The following is a 6,529-nucleotide window of genomic DNA, read 5'->3' on the forward strand; positions in this document are numbered from 1 at the left end:
TCAGTTATCCCAGATCACTTCTGTTCCCTCCCCCCAAGGTCCATGCATCTGGCAGGAAAGGAGAAAACAGCTTACCTGCTGTGAGGACTCTTCCCCACTCACCTGCATTGCCACAGGCCCTGGGTCAGAGCCATCCCTGCAGATGCCTCCTTTCTACACCCAGGAGGAGAAGGGCAGGAGAGGATGAGAGTCAGCTAGGCCCAAAGCTTCTCACTTTGACGGAAAGTCGGGGAATTTCCAGGCTGTGGAAAAACAGGAACTGGCTGTGTGTGACAGACAATGCCAAGCCCTGACGTGGCAGCCCTGTGCTAAGGCCCTGCTCCTGCCTGCAGAGGGGAGGGCTTGCCAGAGTAAAAACCATGGGGTCAGCAGTAGTCAGGCCAAGCAGTTTAACCTCCTTGCTGAAGGGCACTGGGCTATGCCCATTTGCTGCAGCTCGCCATGTTAGGAGCGTCTTTCCACATGCCTGTGTTCGGGGTATGAAGGAGGTGGGTGGAGAGAACCTTTACATGATGGTGCCCAAATGTGTCCTTCAGCGTTTAGCCCCATCTCGGATGTCTCCAGCATTGGGGTCCCTTTGAGCTTCCTCTTGGGGAAAATCCCACCCTTATCTCCGAGATCACAGGACTCCTCTGCCATTACCTCCATTTCAACCCTCTGCTCCTAATTGTACCATCCTGCTGCTGGGTTCCTCTCACCCTTTCTGGTACCAACCAGAAACCAGGCTGGTCCCTCAGGACCAGACTTTATTGGATTACTAGTTTGCACTGAGTTGTTTCATGGCTCAAAAGTTCTGAGGGTTTTGAAGATTTTATTCCATGCCCATCTGCTGTCACAGTGCACAGCCATGGCAGGCTCTGGTGACAGTTGGCTCTGCCCTGTGTAACAAGGTCCCTCTCTAGCACTGAGGAGAAGAAATGCAGCTTCTTCCTGCTCCCCACTCCAGTGGCTCCAGAAGATCAGGCTCACAACCCCCTGGGACATAGGGACTGCCCCCCTTGGATCAAACCCATGGTGCATCTCACTCAGCATCCTGCTCTTGTCAGTGGCTGGGATCAGATGCTGCTGTGAGCAAGGTGCAGGAACCCACAGAGGGCAGATGTGGCAAATACACCCCTCATACAAGTCTCGGCAGGCTGCTGTGCTTGGCAGAGTGCTCTCTCCTCTGGTTCATTCCCTCCTAAGCCACTCTGATGTAGATCCCTGGCCCTCAAGGAACCCAGGGCCTGGTGCCAGCCCTTCTCATTAGCATCCCTGCCAAAGCACCTGCTAATCCAGCCCTTCTTATTAGCAGGTGACAATTAAGGGAGAGGTTTGAATTTCATCCTTTCCTAAATATCCCCTCCATTACAGCAGAGTAGATAAACCCTGGCCTCCCAGGGCTAAGCAGGGAGGAAGGGGCTGGGGTTGAAAGGAAAAGCCTTGCTGGAGGTGCAGTGTTGAGATGTTTCAGCTTGTGGCAGGGGTGAGGTTTGGAAAGGGTTTGTATATACATGTGCTAGTGCAAATCCAACTCTAGCTCACAGCATGTGTACAGTGGAAAGGGGAGGAAAGGGAGTGACCTCTCCTGCTCTGAACCACGGGTGGGGTGAATGAGGAAGGAGCCAGCATGGGGGGAGGATGAAGTGAATCCAGAGCCTGTTTCTGGCCCTCCCAGTCCCTTGCCTGGAGGAGGCAGGGGTGAAGGCCTGGGTTTGCAGTTTCTCCCTGTGCTGGATGCCACAAATGCGTTATTGGCATGTGGGGTTTGAGGTGAGCTTCACAGGCAATGTGAAGGCATGGTTGCAGGGTCATGTGTGAACCATGTCTTGGTCATGCACTCAAGCCTCAGGGAGACCGAACAGATTTTCTCTTTCAAGTCCTCCCTCTGCTTCTCTTTGTACTAGCTGCTACATAAGCACCAATAACAAAGCATGGTTAGTGCTCCAGGAGCTCATGGGCTCAGGCCTTGCCTGTACCTATCTGACTCTGCTACCAGGTGTCCTGGTGGCAGCCAGCAACTGCAGCTGTCAAGCTACCAGACCACAGGCACACGCACACACCTCTGGCACTTCTGTGTGGCTTTGCTCAGTAGTTGTGCCGGCAAGGCATGGAGTACACTCTGGGAAACCACAGCTGCTCAAGGAGTCACAGCAGACAGCAGAAGGTGAAGGGGAATCTTCATGTTCTCCTGCCAGCTAGCTACAGACTGGTGGCAGAAACTTTTTGCATTTAATTAGGGGGGTTAACTGCAGAGGTGGACTAACTCTGCTGCACATGGAGCTTGGGGTGTGGACGAGGCCTGGGACAAGAGAGGAGAGAGGGGTTCGCTCTCTGAGGAGGAGACAAATTAATTGCAGAACAAACAAAGACTTGTACTTCCAGTGCAAGTGTTCAGCTACATTGTACAAAACAAGAGAGCTCCGAGCATCTTGAAACCCTTAGAAATACACTAGAGATACTCTAGCAATTGCTTCCAGATAACGCTGCTGGCATTCTTAAAAGCAGAGACAGGATGGCTTTCACTGCCTGTGCTAGGTACTTAAGAAGAAAAATGTATAAGTAAGCAGGGAAAACCATACAGTTTTGAATGCTGAACTATCACAGCACTGGCTTCAGAATAGAACAATGTATTCAAGCGATATGATCAAGCCAACCCCCTCCCCGTTTGGTTTCGGAAGGAAAAGTGTTGATAAAATACATCTGCTTTATCTGTATTATCTGGTTCTTATGAAATTGCACCCAGAAATTAAACAGGTCAGGAGAAATAAGAATTCACCTGCAGTGTTAACAGTGGCAATCTCTGGGCCAGGGTCTGAATAGCAGAAAGTGAAACTGTCTGGAGAGTGACAAAATGTTGAGACAGAAACAGAAAGTGAAAGCCACCAGGCTGGATTGTTTATTGCACTTCGGAGGACTGGAGTTTGAGGTGAAAGAAGGGAATCATCCGAAGTGGAGTTCCAGAGAGGTAAGGAAATGGGGTCTTTTCTCCACTGTGATCTCAAAGGGGGCTTGTCTTGTTGTCAGACTTGCCAGATTTCTAAACTCCCACTGTGGGGTGGGGACAGAAGCAGGGAAGGGGTGCTGGTACTGTTTTGCATCATCATGCTTAGTCCTTGAGCTGTTTCACTTCTTGTTTTCTTTCCCAGGTCCAGTTTGAATGCTAATGGGTTAGTGTCACAACCCTTTTTCCTCTGGGGATTGAGTTGCATGTGTCTGGTCAAAAGGGGAGGGTAGGAAGAATCATAGTAGCTGTCCCCTCCCCAGTGTGAAGGGCTGCAGTGGGATAGGGTGGGGGAAGCTGTTGGTGACAGTGTGAAACTAGCTGGATACTGCGTGCTGTGGGGAGAAGACTGGTTTCCGGACTTGGCTGGCAACTGCACTGGGCATTAAGAATTGCCTTGCTGCAATTATTTTGCTCACATGACCCTAGCACTTTTTCCTGCCGCAGGCAGAGGGGCAGGCTCGATGATTCATTGAGGTCCCTTCCGATCCTATGAACCAGTGAGTAGGGGAAATACCCCATTTCTTACTCCCTAGGTTGGCAGAGGGAAGGAGCCAGGCAGGGCTTATGCTGTCTTTGCAACAGGAGAGAGGGCTGTGTGTGTGGTTGAGCAGTACATGCAGTGAGTGAGGAAGCAGAGCTGATGGGATCCCATTTGGGCTTCTAGGTCAGCAGGACAGCGATTGTAATAGGGTCCCAAGAGGGTGGTCTTGGGGTTCACACAGAGGCTGCATGGTAGAGGCAACAGCCAACTGGGGCTGGGAGAGGCAAGGAAGCAGAGAAGGTTCAATTATCTTTTGTTGTTGCTCACTTTGAACAAAATCCAGCCTCACAGAATTAGGGTGCAGAGCCCTCAAAGATGCTGAATGGCAACAGCTGATGAGGAAGTTGCCCACACAGATACTGTGTTCGCCTAATTAAACACATGCCTGGGACCAGGGCTGGGTGCTGAGTGGGAGGCAGACAGGCTTCCTCAAGGCCTGCTATAATAAATCCTTTTGTTCTCTTTATCTCCTTTGAAGTTAATTTCTTTGATGGGGCTGAAGTAGGTCTTGGCTGGCGCTTGTTGGCTGTTCTCTGTGATGAGAAAAGGGAACAGCCAAGAGAACATTCCCGCTGGGATCCTCTCTCATCCTGAGTGGGTTTAGGTTCTCTCCAGCTTTTTTTTGGCATTTCCTGTGTGCAAGGATTGAGAATGTCACTAGGACTATTAGGGAGTCTTGCAGAGTCCTTGAACCTGGTTATGGGCCTCCATGGTGACCCAGCTGGCTAATGTATGGGCCGAGGCCTCTCGCTAATCCCTATCATCTCACCAAACATGACGAGTCTTAGGGATCCCAAATTCAGTGACCCTGGGTTTGAGCTGGGCCCCATTGCAGCTCCCTGCATTGGGGTTTTATTGTAATCAGAACATTCAGTGGCATTTCCTTCAAGCGAGCAGCTTCCTTTGTTAAGTGGTGTTGGCCACCATCTCAGCCAGCACACCAGGGATCTCTGGAGCTGAGGGCAAGAGGTGTTACAACTTGAGCTAAAGAACCAGGTTTCTGTAGGTGAGTCCATAAGAGACTCGTATCTGCTCTGTATTGGGCAGAGTGGGAATATGGAGAACAGGCTCAACATTTTACAGAAGCAGGACATTAGCTGCCATGGTTTACCTGTGGCAGGTTAGGGTGTTAGGTCTGGTTTGTCAGGCTTGACGGTAGTCTTATGTAGAGTTTAGATTATGGTTTGTATGGGATTATTTGGATAGGGATGATCCTGCCTCAGACAGGAGATTGGACTAGATGACTCTTCAAGGTCCCTTCAAGCTCTGCTTGTCTTATGCCAGGCTCCCAATCTAGTCTCAGTGTGCCTATACCAGCTGTGCGCTGCTCTGACCTGCTGCCAAAAATAAGCCCCAGCCACCCCTGTTCTACATGCTTCAAACTGAATAGAGGTGGCAAGATTTGGGGGGGGTGCCTGCTGCTGTCAATCTCACCACAGCAGCCACATAGCTGTTGCTAGAACCGCCTCAATGTTGTTTCATTTGGAGCAAAAGTGGGTGGGTGGGACTTGCATCCTGGCAGAAGCCTTGAGTGTGGCATGGAGTCAGTACACATGTACCCCAGACTTGCTCTGCGTCCCTGTGACCTCCCACCCCATCACTGGTGGTATGCAGTGTCCCGGGCCAGCAAACATTAAGAAACAATAGGCTGTGAGCCGAGGAGAAAGAAAGAGTTTCCACGTAATACAGAGCATGAACATGGCAACTAGCACACGTTGGCTCTACTGGGCAAGAAAGCCTTTTCATTCTACCATAATGGCAAGTAAACGTAATACCCAACTGAGCCCACAACGCTTACTCACAGTGCTTCTTATTTTACACTGCCAGAGAGCCCTCCTGTTTTATTCATGATCCCAGCCTTTCTTCTATTCAGCTGGACACTGATATTTTAGAGACCAAGTAGTACAGGGTGGTTCTGGACTGCTGGCTGTTTCCAGCTCTGGAAACAAAGCAAAATGGGGCTGTCTGTGTTGTTGATATTGGACTGGAGCAGCCAGCAGAAAGTGAGATCCATCTGGAATGCAACTTTTATATCATCTCATCTGGGCTTTTGTTTTTCAATGCCCGGAGAGTTCAAATGGCAAAGATCCAGCACAAAGGACAGGAAAGACATTTTAAAGAGGAGAAAAAAAAGAAAAGCAGCTGCATTAATTTTCAGCAGTGTTGCGTTGCATTAGTTCTGTGATTCAGCTTTTCTGCTAATTTACTGTAAAACAGAATGAAAGCATCACGCCTGCCTGGAAGGGCAGCAAACTGAGTGCTGATCCAGGGCCTCCCGTTGGAGTCAGGGCCAAGCTCACCAAGTAGTTTCCTGCTGCTAAAGGAGGCACAGAACTATTGTTACTATTTTGCAGGTGGGAAAACTGAGGCACAGACAAGGATTTGCCCCCAGTGGCAGGGAGAGCAATAGAGCCCAGGAGCGGTGACCCAGGCTCACTGCATAGCCCTGGAGGGAGGCAGGCTTTCCCTCATCAGGCCTGTTTCCTTGGGGAAACCCCACCAGCTTTCTGGCCCCAGATGCCACAGCTGAGCCTGTGTGGAAGGGAAGGCTACTAACGTGGGGAGTGGGTGGACTTTGCAGCACTGCTGCCTTCTCCCCCACTTCCTCACAGCCCCATCCACATGTCCTTCCCTACCATCCTCCTCTCCACCTCCTCTCTCACCTCACTCCAAACCCTCACCAGCTTTTTTGCCTAGGCCTCTCCAAGGCCTCTACTCCCCACTCTCCCTAACCTCAGTGCAGTCTGCCCCCCCCTTACCCCATTCTTCCCAGCCACAGTGCAGCCTGCCCCACTCTCCCTAACTCCAGTGCAGCCCGCCCCCTTGCCCTTGCTCCACTCTCCCCAGCTCCCCTCGTGTTCCTACCCTCCCCCCCAGTTCCGGCATCCGGGGCCGATCACCGGAAGTTCGTGTGTACCACAACCAAGATGGCGGCGCTGAACCCGGAAGTGAGGCGGAGCGGCCGCCAGGAGGGCTGTTGAGTGCGGGGCCCCCCGGGAGCC

The 6,529-nt window shown here is 51.3% G+C and overlaps 1 protein-coding gene across 1 annotated transcript in view; it reads left to right on the forward strand.

Moving 5' to 3' along the window:
• The first annotated feature begins 2,876 nt into the window (after positions 1-2,876).
• Positions 2,877-6,529, forward strand: part of SBNO2 (strawberry notch homolog 2) — an 89,345-nt gene continuing 85,692 nt past the window's right edge. Inside the window, exon 1 of the mRNA XM_025196416.1 lies at positions 2,877-2,947. The gene's annotated coding sequence lies outside the window, so the exon portion shown is untranslated. The remainder of the gene's footprint in view (positions 2,948-6,529) is intronic.

Source organism: Alligator sinensis, unplaced genomic scaffold (assembly GCF_000455745.1).
Source record: "Alligator sinensis unplaced genomic scaffold, ASM45574v1 scaffold1295_1, whole genome shotgun sequence".
Classification (NCBI taxonomy): Eukaryota; Metazoa; Chordata; order Crocodylia; family Alligatoridae; genus Alligator; species Alligator sinensis.